This window comes from Leucopleurus acutus, assembly GCF_964270905.1.
Source record: "Leucopleurus acutus genome assembly, chromosome: 7".
Lineage (NCBI taxonomy): Eukaryota > Metazoa > Chordata > Mammalia > Artiodactyla > Delphinidae > Leucopleurus > Leucopleurus acutus.
In genome coordinates this window covers 3056817-3079393 of record NC_139150.1, presented here as the reverse complement: position 1 = coordinate 3079393, position 22577 = coordinate 3056817, and the positions used below count along the sequence as shown (strand labels likewise).

The following is a 22577-nucleotide window of genomic DNA, read 5'->3' as shown; positions in this document are numbered from 1 at the left end:
GGATGGATGGATGGATGATGGATGGATGGATGGATGGATGGACGGACAGATGGAAGAAAGGATAGAAGGACAGATGATTAATGGAAAGATGACAAAAAGGAAGGACGGATGAAGCATGACTTCACAGATGACTGAGCAGACGGATGGATGCATGGATAAATGGATGGATGAGTGAGTGAATGAAGGAAGGAATGCCGTCATCTCGAAGATTCAGTTGATAAACTTTCACTTCTCAAAGATTTTAGCTACCAGCCATTCACCTGGCCACTCCCTGCCCTAGTGGCCTCACTCTCCCTCTGGGCCGGAGGTGAAGTCCCGTGTGATGTGGGTGTCTTATTCCGTGGCAACCTCCTCCCCGAGCAGAGGCAAAGGCTGCACCCTGGCTCAGCACCCTTGAGAAGGGTCTGCCTGGGGGTAGCGTGTGGTATGTGCTCAGGGCTCGCTCAGGTCCTCCAGGGAGTGAGGCAGTGCAGAACGGACCACAGAGAGGACTTGCTGCCCAGCCCCCATCACCAGCAGGGGCCTGGCGTAAGGTGGCAGACCTCGCAATTGGAGCACGTTGTTGATCACCCAGCTCCTGGCCCTCTCCCAGCTCCACGGCTCTCCTCTCCTGGCCAGAAACTCAAGAGCTCTGAGAAGCTTTTGACAGGTGGTTGGGAGACTTTATGGTGAAATGTCAGCTGGCGAGGGCATCGCCCTGCTTATAAACACGATGTTACCAGGGGGCGGCCACAGTGGGGAGGCAACTCCCCCATCCCCGCGTTCAGAGATGGGACACGTCTGAAACTTGCTTCCCCCGGGGTGTGATGGCCGCCTTCCACTTCTCGTTGAAGCTGACCCGAGTGTCTGGACACCTGGCACCTCCACATCATCCCACACTAAGCCCAGATGCTGGCGGTGCCTTTGCAGGTTTCTAAAGGATGCAGGTGCCACCACCCAGCCTGAGGGCACCCACAGTCCAGCCTGGCCACCCTCAGCGGCTACTTAGAAGTCAGTCATGTCGCCCACGAGGACTCACTCGAGCGCCAGGTGACCTGCAGAGCCCTTGGGAAGGAGTCCTGCAGCAGGAGGAGAGAGGAAGACGGGGCTGCCGGGAGCCGGCAGGGGCCTCTCGGCTAGTCTGGGGCCACGCGAGGAATGTTCCAGGCTCAGACGCTCCCTCACCCAGCAGGGCAGCATGGGGACATCCAGGCAGGATGGAGCCGGGCCACACAGAGCAGGCTCGTTCCCACCGTCCTGACGGCTGCGGGTGCCGCAACCAGACTTAGACCCCACTGCGAACTGGGAGGAACCGTCACAGCCGAGGGGCGGGAGCCCTGAGAAGTACGGGCATGTCCAGCTTCTCCCTGCGTTTACTCCGCACCTCTTCCTCTCATCGGTCATCCCTGCTTTTCACCTGCCTTTATAAAAACGTGTGAGCATATACGTTCCTCTCCCCTGTCAACCCTCAAAGGTTATGAACAGAACAGACACGGCCACGGACATCAATCCTGCATCTGACTGCCAACGATGGTGCAAGGCGGAGAGGGCCAGCGCTGCCAGCGGGGGCTGGTCCAGGAGCGGAGCCCGCAGGCATGATGCAGAAGCAGACGATTAATCTCAGTTTCCTCAGAGGTAATTTATCTCCTTGTTCTGGAGGAAAGGGGTGCAGATGGCGCCCAGCGCCAGATTCCACATGCTGGGGTTGGCCGGGTTTGCTCGGGCAGGCTCTGCACAGCCCCACCTGCTTCCAGGAGGCCCAGAGGGAGGGCTGGCGGCCATCGGGCCAGCTGGGGTCACACTGGCAGAGGCCCCTCTGCATCCAGGGCCTCGCCCAGGCGGGGCACCCGGGGAGCCGTGCTAAGGAGGGACACGGGTACGGGCCAATTACAGAACCGCACCAGCTGTGGACCAGACCACCCCACCCCAGACAGCATCTTGAAAGGGACCAGCAGGACCTGTCCCTGAGGCTGGCCTGAGCTGCCACGCGGGCTTCATTCACTCAGCGATGCTCTATGAGCATCTGCGCTTTGGCATGTGGGGAAGGTCCAGGACGTTTCTGGACTCACCCTCCCATCACTGCAGAGGCCAGGCTGGGCCCTGGCTGTGCTGACCTGTGCGTTTGCTGCCAGCGGGTCCCCAGGAGGAGACTGGGCTTCCTGCACGTGTTAGTGGAGTCCTCAGGACCCGGGACTAGAGGCAGTGACACCCACGATGGAACACGTGCTAGCACACCCCAACCAACAGCGGCTCCATCACCCCGCCGGGCCTCCTGCCTCCCTTGGGAAGCCGTGAAAGGCCGCTGGAATTAACAGCACCGGAAACGCTGGATCTCCAGACTCCTTCCGTCCCTCGAGAGTTACAATGACAAGTCAAAGTGGTGGCCACAGGAGACCCCTTTGCTTCATGAAGACCCAGGAGAACAAGAGGCCACCGTACACCGGGGCGGGCCTCTGCCTCCTCCGTGTCACCCCAGCTCCCCACCACAGTCTGCCCTGGACGGCAGCAGGTGTTCCTGCAGCCCTGCCACTTCCCCACCTGTGAGCTCCCTGAGAGAAGCGACAGTGGTATCCTTCATCACAGCAGAGGAGAGAACTTAGCCTGGGGCAGTCACTCAGCATACTGAATGAAGGAACGCCCAACCAACCGGCCATTATGAAACCAACCAACGTCCAAAGGTGCCTTCTGGGGACCCAAGATAAACGCCAGTGGGAGAGAAACCTTCTGGGCGGGGTGGCAATTATGCAGCATTCCAATTAGGCCGTACACATAGATGGACCTGGTATCCCCCCCCCTTTGAGGGGAAATCCTGCACAAAGGCCTGTATACATGCAAGGACATCCAAGGCGGTGTCGTCTGTAATAGAACTGGAAACAAGGTAACTGCCCATCAGTCAGGAGGCTCATCTGTGAAATACTCTGCAGAGGCTGCAGGAGGGGGGTGATCAGATGCCCTGACACAGAGAGACAGCCGAGACGTGTCATTACGGAAAAAGAGCGAGTCACCGAACATTCCCAGAGCACCACATCCCTCGGATGTTAAAACGAGAGACGTCTGTTGTAATCTGAAAACACACCAGGTAAATGCACACACGAAAATGCCCAGAACAGTACCCGCCAAACAGTGAAGGGCGTACGCCTGGGAAGGGGCTGAGAACGGGTAGAACGGCGAATGGGAGGGTCTGCTCCTCTCTGGGTGCCTCTCCTCCCGAAAAATGTTGTAAGTCTACATCCACCTAAAATGTGCACCATTCTATTAACAACAACAACAACAAAACGCTAAAGCATATGTTTTAAGTGTGGCAGTTTAAAAGTGGTCACAAAGTCTTTAGCACAAGTGCCCATGAAGAGGTGGTATCTGTGCCGCCCCCCTTTAACGCAGGTGGGCTCCGTGACTATGGGACCCACAGGATGTGGTGGAAGTGATGCGTGCTTGCTAGCGTATGGATCTAGGCTTTAAGAAACCGACACTCTCTACTTCCTGCGTCTGGAATACTCTTCTTTAGAACCAGACACCATGCTGTGAGGAAGCCCAAGCAGCCCCTTGGAGGCTCCCATAGGAAGAGAAACCCAGGCCCCCAGCCAACAGCCCCAGCCAAGCTCCCAGCCAACAACCAGGGCCGACTCGCCAGCCGTGTGGGAAAATCAGCTTAGAAATGGACCATCCGTCCCCAGCCCAGCCCCTCTACCTGACGTCATGGGAGCAGACAAACCGTCTCTGCCAGGTTCTGCCCCAGGTGCAGACTCACAAGCAAACTAAGATTGCTTTCGACTTTAGACACTACATTTTGGGGTGGCTGTTATGCAGGAACAGGTAACCACAACAATGGCAAGCAATAAAGAAGAGGAGACACTTGTAACAGAAATACAATTTATGTATGTATGAAACTCCTGTGGCTAAAAAAAAGACGGGGCAAACAAATAAATAATATTCAATGTCACTAGAAGTTAAATAAATCTAAATCAATCAAGACTCCTTTGTCTCCCATCCAACTAGCCAGGGGGTGGGGAGAGGAACATGGGAGACTTCTCGAGGTAAGGGAAATGTTCTGTATCCCGACTACGGTGGTGGCTACCGGACTATACATTTCTCAAAACTTACGTCCTTCTTTTCACCCGCTGGCCACTGGCGACCACCAATTTTTTTCTGTTTCTATAGTTTTGCCTTTCTCCAGTGTCATATAAATAGTATCATGTCCTATAGAGTCTTCTGTGCCTGCTTCTTTGACTTGACATAATGCTTCTGTATCCGTATTGTTTCATGCATTCATTTTTCTTACAGCCCAGTAGTATTCCATTGTATGGATGTGTCACAATTTGTTTATCCATCTACCAGTGGATGGACACATGGGTTATCCCCAGTTTGGGGTGATAAATGGCATATGAACATTCACATACATGTCTTTGTATGGACATATGTTTTCACTTCTCTTGGGTAAATACCTAGGAGTGGAATTGCTGGGTCCCTCTGGCAGGTGTACAACTAACTTTATAAAAACCTGCTAGAGGGCTTCCCTGGTGGTGCAGTGGTTGAGAGTCTGCCTGCCGATGCAGGGGACACGGGTTCGTGCCCAGGGCCGGGTAGATCCCACATGCCACGGAGCGGCTGGGCCCGTGAGCCACGGCCACTGAGCCTGCGTGTCCGGAGCCTGTGCTCCACAACGGGAGAGGCCACAACAGTGAGAGGCCTGCATACCGCAAAAAAAAAAAAAAAAAAAAAACTGCTAGACTGTTTCCCAAAGGGGCTGTACGAGTTTGCGTTCCCACCAATAATGTATGGAAGTTTCTAAAATCACATAGCATGAGTCCCCCAGTATTCGTCTTTTTCAAAACTGTTTTGGTTATTTTAGGTCCTTTGCATTTCCATGTAAATTTCAGAATCATCTTGTCAATATCCATTTTAAAAATGCTTGCTGGGATTTTAATTGGCATTACACTGACTCTGTGGATCAATTTCAGGGGAAAATGATACCTTGACAATATTAAGTGTTTTTGTCCATAAGAATGGTATATCTACCCAATGCTTCAGATCTCGTTTAGTATCTCTAAGTGATGTTTTATAATTTTCAGGTATTTTATCATATATATCTCTAAGTATTTCATATTTTTGATGCCACTGTCTAAGTTTCTATTTCTAACTGTTCGTTTCTACTATCTAGACACAGGACTGCTTTTGGTATACTGATTTTGATTCCTGTGACCATGCTAAACTTACTCATTAACCGTAGAGGCTTTTGAGTAAATTCCTTAGAATTTTTAACACAGACAATCATGTGGTCTTCAAATAAAGACAGTTTTAGTTCTTCCTTTACAATCTACATGCCTTTTATTTCCTTTTCTTGCCTTATTGCACTGGCTAGGATTGCCATATAATATTGAATAGGTGTGCTGAGAGCAGACATCCTTGCTTCTTTCCTGATCTTAGTGGGGAAAGCATTCAGTATGTGGATTATACATGAATATCCTTTATCAGATTGAAGAAGTTCCCTTTTACTCCCCATTTACACAGACCTACTCATCATATTTTTCATTTAAAACTATTACAAAGGAGTATGTACTCCCAGTTTTGTAAAAGCGGGTGTAGAAAAAATACTGGAAAATAAATACATCAAAATGTTCAATTAGTCATTTATTTGGCTGCACTTAACAGAAACCACCATGGCGTCAGCGTCATGAGCACCACGGTTTAAACAAGTAAGGGATGATGAGGATGGATTTGGACGTGTATTGGTATAACAAATTAATGGCATCATAAATGCCAATCGATGTCCAGCAGGAAATGGCATTATATGATTAAATAACTGTCCTCTCTCCATGTCTACCTAAAAATGCAAGATAGCCACAGATCTCTTGTTCTTTGCCTTGATAATGGACAACGTTTAACTGGTCTTTATAAGACAGAACCACGTTTGCACTTCTCTGGACTGTCTATGCTTCCCAGAGTCTGACATTTGAAGTGGGCCACCCCACACCAGGAGTCCTCACAGGGCCCCCTTCGTCAGGCCTGGCCAGCTCGCCCCTGCCCTTTTGCACTAACGTGTGGACAAGAGGCAAGCGCTCTGTTGGGCTCCTTCATTTTCTTTCCCTGGCATCAGCTGCGCTTTGCCTTGAAATTCTCATTGGAAAAGCCAGCTTTGGAAATAGAAGATGGTCTAACACCTATTAAATGTCACAGCAATATTTCCTGCTCCAGATTGAAGCCACTGTCTGGACCATCAACACCTTCACACACTCGTCCAAGTGTGCGGTTCCTCACACAGCCCCAGACGGAGCTGCTTTCAGAGCACACGCTGCAGAACCATCCTGGTGTCTAGGCGGTTCTATGTATTCAGCACTGAAATGACTTTATTCAATTATGTGATTCAAGGAAAAGAACATTGCACTGGGTCACTCTGACCTTTAGAGAAATATGTCACAGTGCTTCCCCCGGGACCAGAAGGCATCTTTCAATCACTAGAGCTACGAAAGCCTTCAAAACACTCTAACTAGCCACGTGGACACAAAATGAACTGCGCATGGACTCCATCAACTCCCCTGGGAGGCACCACATACAGGGAGCGGGACGGAGCCCTGACTTCCACAGTCACTACCCACGAGTCCGTACCACCAGTCCCAGCTGAATTTCCTGGGCCCCACACTCAGTGGGGTGACGAAGCCAGATTTCAGGGTCCCCCCCTCCCCTCCACCGGGTGGACAGCTGCAGGCTCTCCAGGAGTCACAGTCACCGTCTCAGAGAGCTCCATCCACCTTCCGGAAGTGGGTGAGGGGCACGAGTGCTGAGCTACACGGAGCCCGTTTCCACTCCTGGAAGATCCACGGACAGGAACACATCCTCTGCCCCAGACCAGGTGAGGAGACGCTGCCCTTTCCTCCACACCTGCCCCACCCCAGCCCAGGCCAGCCCAATCCAGCACCCATCTCTAGCACCCCCAGATGCGAGCCCCACCCTAGCCCACTCTTCCCTCATCCTCCAGTGCAGACGCCAAGCACACTCATTCGATGTGACCTCCTTGGTGGGGAGAAGATCCTACCAAGCTGGACCCCGATATCACTGTTCACTCAACCAGCCACAGCAGGCACTCAGCAGATGCACAGATGACCCAAGAGAGGGAGAGAAGGGGAGGGGAGACAATTAGCATCTGCTGACTGTCTAGTAGGTTCTAGAAGATGCCCTTAGGTTTTCTGACTACATGAGAGGAGGTGCCTAAAGCTAGGCACGTACGTGAATTATAACTGTTATTAATCATCCAACTTCTACCAACGACCCCGTCGAGTAGGAAGTGCCACTCTATTCTCCAGACGAGGAAACCGTAGTGCCTGGAGGCCCAAGCGACCTGGATGAGCCACAGGCCCAGCAACGGTCACACCAGGCCCCAGGCATTAAACGACAGCTTCCTGCTGCTTCCCAGGAGGAGAAATGGGGAACTGACTGGCTTACATGGGGGTGGGTAACCCCAGTTCTATCGCATGGGGTCCACCTGGGTTCAGCACCTGAGGACTGACAGTGCTCAGGGCACAGTAGCTGGGGCAGTAACTGCCCACCCTTGGCTGGAATGTAATTCTGCAATAAAAGGGCTTTACAACATTCTTGTGCTCAGATGCAGTGAGTCAATGTCTAGGAATCCACCCCAAGGAAATAATCAGAGAGGATTCACCAGAAGATGTTCATCCAAGTGTTATTTATAACACAAACAACAAACGACCCAAATCCAACATGAGAGGCACAGTTAAGTGAACTCCGAGGCAAGCCTCTGATGGAATGTCGGAAGCCATGAAGATACTTACAAAGAGTCTGTAATGAATGACACGGGAAGCGTCCACGAGGAAGGCACACACAACACTGTTTCTATACATGAGCTCAGCCATGAAAAGGGGAAAATGTGAGGAAAGTCTGTGTCCCCCCCAAAATCCAGAGAGTGAAATCCTGACCCCAAAGACGACGGCTCCAGAGAACTCCCTTGCCCCTTCCACCATGGGAGGACACAGCGAGGAGGCACCAGCTATGAACCAGGAAGAGGGTCCTCCCCCCGACCATGCTGGCATCTCGATCTTGGACTTCCCACCCTCCAGAGCTATGAGGAATAAATTCCTGTTGTTCATAAGCCACCCAGGTTGTGGTACTTTATTATAGCAGCCCAAACAGACTAAGACAGAAAGGAAAGAAAAAGGCATTTTTATAGTTTCCTATTTCCCAAATTTGCTAGTAAGTGTGTTTTATTTTTATAGTCAAGAAAAGTTAACAGAGGTATTTTGGAGAATTAGTAGAATTTCTGAATGGACAACCAAATATCCTGAAACGTGAACACTCCACCTCCGGGTTCCCAGGACGGAGTTTATCTTATGTTACTGCCAACTGGAAGGCTTCCCGTGCTGCTCTCCACCTGTCCACGCCCCACCTCTGCTGAGAGCTCCAGGTCACCTCCCACATCCCCAGCTGCTCCAGAGCCACAGGCTTCCCTTCTCTCCTAAACTCCTAAAAAGCTGCCAGCACCTCACTGCTATCCTGACTGCACTGCCCTCTGCTGCTGCAACTGTACTTATCCTGTCTCTGAGTTCAGGCCAACAAAAGTGAGGAGAATCTCGTGGCACCTGGTACTACGCTCGGCACTGCAGAAGCTGAAGGGAGTCAGCCGTTCCTGGCCCTCAAGGAGCCCTAGGTGGAGGGTGGGAGTCTGGGGTGGGCATATACACCCTGATGCAAAAAAGAAAAGTGATTTGGTGTAGGGGGCAACCCAGAAGTGTGATGGAAGAATGGACGGATCAGTGGGTGGGCAGATTTGATCTGGATCAGTGGGTGGGTTTAAGGTCTGGGTCATGGGTGGGTGGGTGAATGGATGGATGGATCAGTGAATGAATGCCTGGTTGGATGGATGGATGGATGGATGGATGGATGGATGGATGGATGGATGGATGGATGGATGGACGGATGGACGGATGGATGGATGGATGGACGGATGGATGGATGGATGGACGGATGGTTGGATGGACGGGTGGGTGGGTGGATGGATGGACGGATGGATGGATGGACGGATGGACGGATGGACGGATGGATGGACGGATGGTTGGATGGATGGGTGGGTGGATGGATGGATGGACGGATGGAAGGATGGATGGATGAATGGATGGACGAAGACAGCAATACACCTTCACCAGTTTAAACTGAATTTAGGGACCCAAAGCCTCATCTCTTATAAAGCCCCACCCTCCGCCACCATCCTACTCACGCTATGCTCTAGTCAAGCGAAAGCCTGCATTCAAAGACCAGGATCACAGAGTGTCAAGGCCCTTGCACATTTCGTTCCCAGCACTCGGAATCCTATTCCCCTGCCCTCTACGCCTGGTGAATCCTTTCACTTGAAGGCCTCAGCTCAGGCATTACTGCCTCTGGGAGGGACTTCCCCGAGCCCCCCTGCTGGATCAGTGGTCGTCCTCAGTGCCCGCCCTCATGGAATGAGATTGAACCATGTAAGATGACCATTTGATTATTTCAGCCCTTAAAGTGGCAACTCCACGTGATTCAACCAAACACACCCATCCCCAGGCTAAGGCTGTCCATCCCACCAGAACGTGAGAGTCGAGGGCAGGGAGCCTGGATCCTTTAGTTACCAGCTCTGGTGTCATGATCAACCCAACACACCTGGCACACCCATGGCCCCATCAGATGAACGGGTGAACCAAGGGCTCCCAGCCCCTCCCCCACCCCCACAGCTCTGTGTTCCAACAGGACAGAGCAGCACCCTGGTGGGAATAATAGTGACTGAAACTGGGGGAGAGCTCAGGGAAAGACGACATGGAGGGCCCTGGGAAACAAGTGGGGACTTCAGTCTCCATCGTCCCGTGACCCCACAAAGCCCCCTCCCCTGACGGTCAACACCTGAGGTCCTCCAGGTGCGGGACCCCCAAGGCCTCTCGTCTGGGCTGGCTTTCCAGGAGGCAGGGCACCTCTCAGCTGGCAAGGGAGGCTGGAAGGATCCCGTGCCTCGCAACCGTGGAAAGGGACAAGCCTTATGACAGCTGGTGAGGGAGTGCAGGGCCGTGATGCAGGGTCATGAGTGACCACAGAGCCAGGGTGGTACTACAGGGTCAGAGGTCACAGGGCCACACCCACCACCCGCTACCACATGCTGAGCTGGGCCCCAGCCTCCCGGCACAGAACCTGTCCCACGAAAAGCTGTCATGTCTACGACCCTCTCAGGCTTTGCCACTGACACCCCGAGGGCCCCGGCTGCAAACGTTTCTGTGGCCCCTGGTCCTGGGAGTGCCTGGTACCTGAGAGGCTGTTACCTGAGCAGAAGATACAGTGCGTGAGTGTTCAGTCCACAGGTGGGCGCCAGGTACCGGGCAGGGTGCCGCCCTCAGAGTGTGCAGTGCTGGGGAAATCATGCAGACTGGGCTGAACCTGAGACCCACTCCCTGCCCTGCGGTTCTGGGCAACATCCTTCATGTCCCTTTTTATAAAGTAAACACATTATCAGAACCTACTTCTGAGGGTTAAAACAGACGAAGTCTGCAGGCCTCTGCCCCCCGTCTGCTATGCGACACCAGGAGATGTGTGTACCAGCCTCAGTCTCCCACCTATAGAAGGCGTGGACGGGGGGTGACAAGGACAAATTCAGTTCTGCAAATTGACAGGTGCACGTTCCTATTTTCAAAGGATCACTGCATGACGCGTGCTCAATCAGTCCAGTCCGTCCCTTCCTGAATTGGTCTATTGGTCTTATTTCTTTTCTTTACTTGTTTTTTGACCATAAACTTTTTTTTTTAATTAATTTATTTATTTTTGCTGTGTTGGGTCTTCGTTTCTGTGCGAGGGCTTTCTCTAGTTGTGGCAAGCGGGGGCCACTCTTCATCCCGGTGCACGGGCCTCTCACTATCGCGGCCTCTCTTGTTGCGGAGCACAGGCTCCAGATGCGCAGGCTCAGTAGTTGTGGCTCACGGGCCTAGTTGCTCCGCGACATGTGGGATCCTCCCAGACCAGGGCTCGAACCCGTGTCCCCTGCATTAGCAGGCAGATTCTCAACCACTGCACCACCAGGGAAGCCCCTGACCATAAACTTTTCTAACTGACCAAGTCATTCCAGCCAAGCACATCTGCCTGTCAGCAGGAAAGGCACGCAGCTCCCAAGGCAGCCAGCCCACACTCCCCTGTCTCGTGTCCCTGTTACCTACACACCTGCCCACCTTCCAACCAGCCCACCCGTTTTTAACAACACATTCACCCAATTCAAAAGACGCCGAGACTTTGTGACCGCCTGGAGGGGTGGGATAGGGAGGGTGGGAGGGAGGGAGACGCAAGAGGGAAGAGAGATGGGAACATATGTATAACTGATTCACTTTGTTATAAAGCAGAAACTAACACACCATTGTAAAGCAATTATACCCCAATAAAGATGTTAAAAAAAAAGACGCCGAGAGAACTGCACCCCCATGCACCCAGATGTCCCCTCTAGAGAAAACCGTGGGTCCCCATTTTTGTGTGTCCTTCCTTGACATCTACGCATATGCAAGCCTAGATATCTGTGGGGTTTTTTACTAGAGATGGATTCATACCAAGAGGAGCATTCTTTACCTTGCTTTTCTTTACTTACATACCTTGGAGACTGATCCATTTCAGGAAATGTAGAAGCATGTAGACCCCACGCCTGCAGCTGCTTCACTGACTCCCCCACAATTGCTCAGTGACTTATCTAAACTGGTTGTTTCGACCCTCTGCTCTTGCAGATGGTGCTACCTGCCTGTTGTCATCACAGGCATCTATACACATGTGCGCACGTATCCACAGGAGACATTCCAAGAAGCAGAGTCATCAGCTCCAAGAGTATGTGCATTTTAATACTTCGACAGATGTCACAAAAGCCTTTCCTGGGAGAACAATCTGTGAGCACACCCACTTCCCTCGCCGGAGCCAACAGTGCCTGTTCTCAGGGTTCTTTGTCTACCTGGCCAGGTGAGAAGCTGTGTCTCCCTGGGGTTCACCTGCATTCCCTTCTTGTAAGGTCAAACATCTTCCCACCCGTGTAAAAGCTACCGGTGTTTTCTTTTCTAAGAATTATTCATGTCTTTTGTCCATTTATTTGGTTTGATTCTTGGCCCTTTCTTATTGATTAGTAGGAGTTCTTTGCATATTATAGCATATCAATCCCTTTTTATTAGACTATAGTTGCTTTACAATATTGTGTTAGTTTCTACCGTACAGCAAAATGAATCAGCAATACGTATACACGTATCCCCTCTTTTTTGGATTTCCTTCCCATTTAGGTCACCACAGAACACTGAGTAGAGTTCCCTGTGCTACACAGTAGGTTCTCATTAGTTATCTATTTTATACACAACATCTATTAGTTATCTATTTTATGTACAATAGTGTATATATGTCAGTCCCAATCTCCCCATTCATCCCACCCCCCTTCCCCCCTTGGTATCCATACATTTGTTCTCTACGTCTGTGTCTCTATTTCTGCTTTGTAAATAAGATCGTCTAGACCAGTTTCTTCAGATTCCACATCTATGCGTTAATATGCGATATTTGTTTTTCTCTTTCTGACTTACTTCACTCTGTCTGACAGTCTCTAGGTCCATCCATGTCTCTACAAATGACCCAATTTTGTTCCTTTTTATGGCTAATATTCCACTGTATATATGTACCACATCTTCTTTATCCATTCCTCTGTTGATGGACATTTAGGTTGCTTCCACGTCCTGGCTATTGTAAATAGCGCTGCAGTGAACATTGGGGTGCATGTGTCTTTTTGAATGATGGTTTTCTCTGGGTGTATGCCCAGGAGTGGGATTGCTGAGTCATATGGTAGTCCTATTTTTAGTTTTTTAAGGAACCTCCGTACTGTTCTCCACAGTGGCTGCATCAATTTACATTCCCACCAACAGCGCAAGAGGGTTCCCTCCCTTTTCTCCACACCCCCTCCAGCATTTGCTGTTTGTAGATATTGTTGACGGTGGCCCTTCTGACCCGTGTGAGATGACACCTCACTGTAGTTTTGATTTGCATTTCTCTAATAATGAGTGATGCTGAGCGTCTTTTCATGTGTTTGTTGGGAATCTGTATGCTTTCTTTGGAGAAATGTCTACTTAGGTCTTCCACCCGTTTTTTGACTGGGTTGTTCGTTTTTTTGGTATCGAGCTGCATGAGCTGTTTGTATATTTTGGAGATCAATCCTTTGTCAGTTGCTTCATTTGCAAATATTTTCTCCCACTCTGAGGGTTGTCTTTTCGTCTTGTTTATGGTTTCCTAAGCTGTGCAAATGCTTTTAAGTTTAATTAGGTCCCATTTGTTTATTTTTGTTTTTATTAAAGGAAGAGGACTCAAATCAATAAAATTAGAAATGAAAAAGAAGTTACAACTGACACCACAGAAACACAAAGGATCATAAGAGACTACTACAAACAACTCTATGCCAATAAAATGGACAACCTGGAAGAAATGGACAAATTCTTAGAAAAGTACAACCTTCCAAGACTGAACCAGGAAGAAACAGAAAATATGAACAGACCAATCACAAGTGATGAAATCGAAACTGTGATTAAAAATCTTCCAACAGGGCTTCCCTTGTGGCGCAGTGGTTGAGAGTCCTCCTGCCGATGCAGGGGACACGGGTTCGTGCCCCGGTCCAGAAGAAAAAAAAAAAAAAATCTTCCAACAAACAAAAGTCCAGGACCAGATGGCTTCACAGGCAAATTCTATCAAACATTTAGAGAAGAGCTAACACCCATCCTTCTCAAACTCTTCCCAAAAAATTGCAGAGGGAGGAACACTCCCAAACTCATTCTACGAGGCCACCGTCACCCTGATACCAAAACCAGACAAAGATATCACAGAAGAAGAAAATTACAGGCCAATATCACTGATGAACATAGACACAAAAATCCTCAACAAAATACTAGCAAACCGAATCCAACAACACATTATAAAGGTCAATCCCTTTTCTGTGATACACGTATTTTCATATTCTTTTTTTATAGTGATGGGTTGTCTGGGGGGTTTGTTTTGGCCAGCGAGAAAATCTTGACTTCTATGGGGTCAATTTTTTTTCTTTCATAACTTCTAGGATTTCTCTGTCATACAGAGAAAGGCCTTCTCATCCCAAGATCATAAAACCCAGTCTCCCGTATTTTCTTCTAGTAGTTTTATGGTTTCGTTTTTCAAGTTCACATCACTGGTCCATCTGGAATGCATTTTGGGGCAGGACTGAGACAGGATCCAAGTTCTTTTTCCCAGATGGCTTCTTCCCTAACCCAGCCCATTTCAATGACTAATCAATCCTTCCTTTCCCAGCCAACTTGAAAGGCTGCCTTTATCAAACCCTAAATTCCTGCGGGTGCCAGGCCTTAAAAGCCACAGAGCGATGCCTACGCACCTCCTTCATGCCCCACATGGAGGGGAGGTTCTGCTCCTCGGCCAGACCGCCCCCCCAGGATGCTCTCCTCCCCCAAGTGCAGCCCAAGAGGGTAAGCGTGAGCCTGCACAGCGGATGTGGCTCAGAGAAAATCCAAGTCAGCATGCTTCACTGACACACAGATACTGACAATAACCAAAAAATGGGAAACAGCCCAACACCCAACACTAGGGGACTCTTCAAGTAAATTAGGCTTTTTACAGGCCTTCATGGACGTGAACAGAACGCCTTCCTTTCCAAGTGAAACGAGAACGTCCAAGCCAACTGTGCTGGGGTCGGAGGCCTTCCCCTTCAGGGGGGGAGTGCCCCGTGGGGGACAAGGCCCCTGAGTAGGACCGCCCCCCACCCGCGCCAAGAATTTCCAGATCAGCCACCATGAGGTATTTCCTTCCGTTCCTTATTGTTTGTACTCAGACCCAGTGGAGTTTGAGCCTGGGGGTTATGGGTGATTTTTATTTTCTTCTTTATCCTTTTTCTTATTTTCCAAAATGCCTATAATGAACATGTATCATTTTTAATTTAAAAAAAAATATATAACTAAAGAAGGAAGAGAAGTAGGGGGAAAACACTCCAGGAGAGGGACACAGCTGGACAGTCAGGGGCCGGCCTTGCCCTGGTTCCACCCACGCCATCAGCACGCGTCTTCAACTGACCTCTGACCCCCAGGGTCCAGAAATGCTCTTCCTCCTTCGGGGTACTGTTGTAAGAACAGGGCAGCACAAGGAAAGTGACACTTGCTTGGACCGGGAAAAGCCAGGGGCCCTGACTCCAGGACGGGGAGCCCCAGTTTCCAAGGCCTCAGGGTCAGCCCATGTCGGGCAGGGGCTTCCGCCTGCACCCCCCAGGGCCCGGCTGTGAGCCCTTCACGCAGGGCTGCATCCGGCTGCCCTGGCACAGCAGTGTGCAGACCGTAGGTGCCCCTTAAATGCTGAACTGCATTTCAGGAAAGCGGTCTCTTCAACCAGCCCCTTGGCAAAGCCACGCACGCTTCCCACGCTGTGGGCGCCCACAAAGACACTGGGCAGGTTTAATCCAGAAGCAGTGTTTCTAGAGAGTTTCCCACCATGCGCCTAACTGGCAGCAGGGCACACGGAGATGCGCAGACACAAGTTCCCCAGGCAACAATTCCTCCCATGGCCAACAGCTCCGGAGTTTCGGATTACAGGCTTGGGCCCAGACACGATGAACACCAGACCCAGGGCACCGTTTCCCAGGCCAAGAGAGCGCCCCAGCCAGGCCGCCCTGCCCCACGCTCCGTCAGGGAGGCTGGGACAGCCGCGACAGAAAGCGCTGCACACCTGGCCAGCATCAGGCCGGATCTGGCCCCTTGGCACCGGCTGGGTGACAACACCAGCACGGAGCTTCCCAAGGCACTGGGAAGTCAAAGTGGAAGGAAGAATCTGGGCTGCGAGAGGAGAGAAAGCAGTGAGTCGTCGGAGAAAAATGCGCCAAGCGTGCAGCTGACGAACCCCAGAGATGGGTGGGTGCTCAGAACAGCACAGATGTCAGGGCTTCTCCTGGGGGCAGATTTTCATGGCTGCTTCCACTACGACAGACATCAGACCAGAAAACACTTTAATAAGGGACTAGAAAGAGACCAGACTACCCCTCTTCAGAGGATTTTTTTTTTTTTTTTTTGGCCAAGATATTGACCAGGCATCAAAGTTTATGGGGAAAGGCACATGCCTGGAGCCCAGCGCTTTTATTGGGGCTTAAATTCAGCACAGGAGGGCAGATCGTGGAAACCCAGAGGCAGCCCAGGCTTGGCAAGGGCAGCCCAGGCTTGGCAAGAGCAGCCGTCCCGGGGAGGGCAGCTTTGAGCACGTCATGCTCGGAATCCATGCTGGGGGGGCGGGGCGCAGGAGGCGGCGTCCTGGGACAACGTGAGCGACACCGCCACCTGCCCAGAAGTCCTGGAGGACAGAAGCAGGTCAGGGTCAGGGCTCGGAAGCGAAGAAGGGCAGGCAGAAGCTGACCGTATTTAAAGAATTCCAAATCACAGCCGAAAGGGTTTCTGGACATTATTTATAGGGTAAGATCATTGATTCTGGAACGAAAGGGGCCTGAGGCGGAAGGGCCTGGACAGATTAAAGACAAGAAGCAGGGTGACAGCTGGGGAAATGAGCCAGAAGACGGAGGAGTGGGTCTTCGCAGAGGAGGTAGCCTGGGGTCCCGCAGGAACCGCGTTCTAATCCCCGGTCTCTTCCCTGTTGGCTGACCCGCCCGGACAAATCCTCACACGACTGACCTCACGGGTTTGCTGGGTGGAGTAAGAAATCGTGAGTTTAGTAAGGCACCAGGACACAGCGCATCCGTGCTCACGGGGCAGGGGACACCGGGAGGACGGTGCTCACGCCTGCTTAGGTGCACATGACGTGCACGAGCGCAGGCACACACACACACCACACACACTCACATACACACACCCTGCTGCACATGGGTCATCTGCTTGGGGATCCCGTGAAAGACCTGGGGTGGCTCAGATGGCTCTGTGAAGCGTGCTGGGCACTGTCAGTGTGTGACAATCCAGCACAGCCCTGAGCCCACAGATTCCATCCTGCGCACTCCCTGGGCTGTGCTCCCACAGTCGCCTGACTGAACTCCAGAGGGACCCTGGCAGACCTCCTGCTTCCTCTCTCCTCTGGCCTCTCCAGGGGCATCAGGCCCAGAGTACCCGCCTCTGCCCGACAGTGAGGGGCCCCCACCCTCCGCCCGGAACAGCCCAGGCCCCCTCACGTCCGCCCACCCCACTTTGGAGAGCCTGCTCAAAGCACGTCGGCCGACACCCTCCAGGCTCCCCAAGCATCTTCAGCTCCACCCCACAGCTCCTGCAGGCACGGTGGGATGTGACACACCCAGAGACCCTGTGTGTGTGGAGATCCAAACTGCGCCTCCTTGAACTCTCTACGAGGAAGACATCCCCAGCTCTATTTTGCACGTGAAGAAACAAGAGACACGGAGGAGACATGACGTTTCTGAGGTCACAGCTCAAGAACGAGGCAGCCCCAGCCCCCCCAGCCTCGCCCGGGTTTCCACGGCAGGTAGAGCTGGGCTGCAGTACCTCCCTTGGCCTCTAGGTGACCACGCCCACACCTGGTCTTGAGGCTTGGTTGTCATGACGGTGAACTGGGGACTCGCTTCCCCCACTGTCTACCGTGACTTCTGCCCAATGACGTGACCTTCATCTAGAAACGCCTGGGGCCACATGTGCAGGATGACTGTATTCCCGTGGTTTCAAATAAGCTGCAACTCCCTAACTTTTCCCAGTAGAACCTGCCTGGCCCAGTCAGTGGGGTAGGTGGGCCACCCAAGGAGCAAAATTTCAGAGGGCTCTGACAATTCTCTAGGACTCATGATCCATCCTCAGGGAAAACCAAGAGCAGAATTCTTTTTTTTTTTTTTTTGCGGTACGCGGGCCTCTCACTGTTGTGGCCTCTCCCGTTGCGGAGCACAGGCTCAGCGGCCATGGCTCACGGGCCCAGCCGCTCCGCGGCCTGTGGGATCTTCCCGGACCGGGGCACGAACCCGCGTCCCCTGCATCGGCAGGCGGACTCTCAACCACTGCGCCACCAGGGAAGCCCCAAGAGCAGAATTCTTGAGCCCAGTCCTTGGCAAGCCTGTTGACTCTCCTAAGATAAAGGGCGGGCTCAGAAATCAGACCTCCGGGCATTGCTTCTCTCAGGGTTTTTTACTTTTCTTTTCTGAAATGCTGATGGTTTAAAGATGTAGAGTCTGCCCTGACCCAGCAGAGGTGACGGCTTAGCTGTACCAGCTTCACTCCTGGAACATCTCATGGGTGGCTCAGTCCCCACCTCGCCTTCAGAGGGGCAGCGGCTTGAAGCGTGCCCTACCCTCATCCTGTGCAACATGTGGCTTGTGGGCACCGAGCCCCACGTGTCTCTCTCAGCGTGTGTGAACCGATATTAAACAGGCAGGACCTCCCTGGCTATAATCCTCTCCTATCACTCCTTCCTCCCCACTAAAATGGAAAAAATGACTCATCCAGGGCAGCTCACCCCTGTATACAAACACAGCTGAACGCTGGGCTCAAGATCTAATCCTGCAGATCTGATCCAAGAAGCATGAGGAGGACCCAGAGCAGCCCAGGACTCAAGGGGGCTTTGGAAAGTGGGTGCTGCATACAGCACTGCTTCCTCCTGACACCAGGCAGGCGCCCACCCCCAGCCTGGGCCCCGGAGACAGGGGGAGGGCAGCCACCAGGTTTCACCCACCTCCCCCTCTCTGCCGGGATGAAGACCCCAGAGAAAAAGATGGGGCTGAAACCCCACCTCACAGTGATATCTGCTCTCGGAAGGCCCTGTTCCCCAGGAGGCTGGACGAAACCCAATTTCCACAACTCAAAGGCTATTTTAAAGGTTCCAAAAAAAAAAAAAAAAAGGCTCCAAATCTGCCACTTACTGGCTGTGGGGCTCCTGTGAGCCTCAGTTTTCTTGCCTGTAAAATGGGGATACCTCTTACCTAGGAAAGATGTCACCAGGACATCTTTCCTGATGACAGGAAACAACCTGTGAAAGCACTTAGGATAAGAAAGGAAGGGAGGGACGGAGGGAGAGAGAAGGAGGGAGGGAGAGAGAAGGAGGGAGGGAGGGAGAGATCTCTCTGACTCTTCACCTTCCGAGAAAATTCTCAAGCAGACACTCCTCTTTCTTGCATCATATGCTCTTTGAACATAATTCACATTTCAGTTGCTGGGTTAAGGAAAGGCCCTGAAGGGGCGGTGACCCCAGGGCCAGATGGGACCAGCTGTCCCTCATCCTCCAGGCCCAGAGGCTGACCATCCCTCAGCTGATCCCCACTGGCTCACAGAGGGGTGGGAGGCAGCTCTCTAAGGAGCGGACCCCCTCCCATGCCTCCCAGCCCTCGACCACAGCCCTCCCCCAGGTTCATAAGTCCTGCTTGCGGGCCAGGCAGCTGTTTGTAATCGGACAGGCCCTGGCCAGGAAGGGGAGGTGGGAGCCTGTCCACACCGAGGGGCCCAAGGCGCTGCAGGGTGTGTGAGGACAGGCTGCCTCCTGGCGGGAATACCACAGCGGGCAAGGCGTGAAATGAAAGAAAAGAGTGAGCGTCTCCACTTGGGTGCAGCTTTTGTTTTAGTTCTGCGAGCAAGGAAGCTTGAAGAGGCCCACAAGCCCCAGGTCTGGTGACATAAAGGTTGAAACCATGGGCTCTGGAGGCCAGGCTCAGGCACATTCCGTCTGGGTACCATCTGCCTGCACGGGGTGAGCTCCCCGACGGGGGTGCCTGGCAAACAACCGTCACCAGGTCTGCCCTAGACAGAGGGAACCCTGGGACTGGACACCTGAGCTCCCTTGCAGCCTCGGGATCTCAGAACAAGTCTTCGAGGCTCAGACACCGTCCCCTGACGGCAGAGCTCCGAGACCACCGGGTTCCCCCAGCCTCGGGAGCTGAGCACAGCCCACCCGTGGGTGACGGAGCCAGACGCTGGGGCCTGCTCCCCCTGCCGCCCTGCTTTCAGCAGCCTGTGACCCTGGAGACCCCCAAGTCCTCTAGGTCTGAGTTTATTCGTCTGCAAAACGACCCCAAGGCCAGAGGCCGGATCACCGACTCTGTGAGCCCTCCCGGTAAAACAGCCAACTCCTTCCCGGGCGCGGGGCCTGTGCACCATCAGAGCCCCACACTCCTGGCAAAGGAAACGAGCCGGAGGTAGCTCCCACGTTAAATGCAGTCGAAGGGACTTCCCTGGTGGCGTAGTGGTTAAGAATCCGCCTGCCAATGCAGGGGACACGGGTTCGAGCCCTGGTCCAGGAAGATCCCATACGCCACGGAGCAACTGAGCCCGTGAGCCACAACTACTGAGCGCACGTGCCACAACTACTGAAGCCTGGGCGCCTACAGCCCGTGCTCTGCAACAAGAGAAGCCACCGCAATGGGAAGCCCGCGCACCACAACCAAGAGAAGCCCCTGCTCGCCGCAACTAAAGAAAGCCCACGCGCAGCAACAAAGACCCAACGCAGCCAAAAATAAATAAGTAAATAAATTTATAAAAATAAATAAATAAACGCAGTGGAAGGTTCCACAGAGCCCCCACCCCAAGTATTAGCTGCAAACTGGCACCCCCTGCCCCACCTGGACACACTCCCCGCCCGGAGCCCTAACTGGGCCCTTTGCACTGACAGTTCAGCCTCCTCTGAGGCCCAGCTGTAGCCCCGAACCTGCAAGTGGCAGCTTTATTCCTACTTTGAAGCCCTTTATAGAAACTTTACACAATTACTGCCTCTGTGAGCTCCACCAGTCATAATAACAATACAAAATAACAATGATATAGAATAATTAACAAAGGCAGTTACTGTTATCAGTATGATCTAGCATTTGCTGTCCTGCATTGAAAATGGGAATGCAGGAGACCCCAGGAAGGGCCCTATGTCCACACGCAGGTCACCTCCTTCCAGGTGGTGCCAGTACCTCTGGTTTGGAGATGAGCTAACTTGGATCAGAGAGGTTAAGTAAAGCATTCGAGGTCACACAGCCCGGGGTCCTATTCTCCGTGCACTGATGCATCACTGCTTCCCAGCCTCATCTCCTGAACTTTCCTTTCGAAAGTCAGAGGAGAGGCTGACTGTCAGCTGGCCACAGAGGCTGGACCCACACAGGGAGAGGGAGGGCCAGGAGGAGGTTCAGACCTTCCCATCTGGTACACCCCACATTTCCCAAAGTGCCCTCGACTGGTCACTGGCATCAGAACTCGAGCGGCAGGCCCCAGGCTCCACCCCAGACCCTTGGAGCCCGGAGCTGTGAGGCGGGGCCCCATGGCTGCGGAAGCTCTGGTCTCACCGGGCCCCTTGCTGAAGCCCGTCAAAGCCCACCTCGCAGGAAACTGGACCTCCTCACCAGCCTCCTGTGCTCCCAGGCAACCCCAAGCCAGCGCCCCACGCCCAGAGGACTCCACCCTCTGCAAAATACCAGCGAAGCTGCTGTCTGGGGCCCAGGCCTCCGGCTAGAACATTCCTGGGGGTTCCGAATGCTGACGTCGTGGCTTTAACACGTGGCAACATAATGACAAGAGCCTTTAGTCCTCCCAGCAGGCCTCTGAGACAGGTACTAGTTTATGCCCATTTCACAGATGGGGTACTGATGCTCAGAGAGGCTTTCCCAGGTGCCGCAGCACCTGTGCTGAGCCCAGGCACACTGGGACAGGCAGGAAGCAAGGGGCCTGCCCTCTCAGCTCACCAGGGAGCTGACAGCCTGGGGGTCGGCGGCGCCCACCCTCCCACGTAGGGCACTGGACCTGGCTAAGCTCCTTCTCTGTGTCCCTCGGGTGGGGATGCCCACCGTCCCTCACCCACTGAGACGGAAGTACTCACTCTTGATGTGCGGTGAACACAGAGGAATAGTTGCGCGAGATCTGACGTCAGGGACTGGCTTCAAAGTAACTGGGTAGAGGGGAGTGGGTGGCGGCTGGACCATGAGAGTGTCCTTGGGCTGATCATCGAGCCCAGGAGGATCTCGATCTGCCGTGCTGTGTTTGAAACCTCCCCGAACAACAACGACGGCAATAATAATAACAACACTCTCAGAGCTGAGCCCGAGTAACCTTCCCACTTGAGGCTCCGCACTGCGCTCTTGCAGAATAAGAGTCTTTCCTTAGGAGAAGAGCAAGCTTGTCCCCAGGCAGGGAAGGAAAGCAAAGCATGACTGCTCCTTCCAGAAAGTGAGGCCACCGTGAAGAAAGCGGGGAGGACACGGGGGCTGGGGAGCATCTGCCTCTTCCTCTCTTCCTTCCTGGCACGCCTCCCCTCGGAGGTGCCCACCCCATCGTGTATGCTGACACCTGCAGTCCCCCTGTTTCAGGTGAGGGAGGAGGTCCTGAGAGACCACTGGCCGCCCACCCATGCCCCCTCCTCTCGGTCGGCTCCAACCCCTCCCCCGGAGATCCTGGCATCGCTGGGCAGAGCCGCCCCACCGCCCTGCCCGGGTGTGAGCCCTGCATCCCCACCCCAGGCCCTCCCGAGCGCCAGAGTCATCACACCGAGGACCCCAGGATGCTCCCCGGGATACCAGAGTTAAGTGACATGTAGCCATCGCCCAAGCAGTGCTTTCTGAGCTCAACGGCCACAATTTAAACTATGAACCTAAATAACATTAGTAATAATTCCCTGGAGAAGAATTACAGTTAGAAGCCCTGTTCCCTGCACTTCCATCCAAGAAT

The 22577-nt window shown here is 52.8% G+C and overlaps 1 protein-coding gene across 3 annotated transcripts in view; it reads right to left on the bottom strand.

The window, feature by feature from the left end:
* Positions 1-22577, bottom strand: part of COL5A1 (collagen type V alpha 1 chain) — a gene marked incomplete at its 5' end in the record, with an annotated part of 154471 nt that overhangs the window by 123753 nt on the left and 8141 nt on the right. The gene's annotated exons all lie outside the window — the stretch shown is intronic.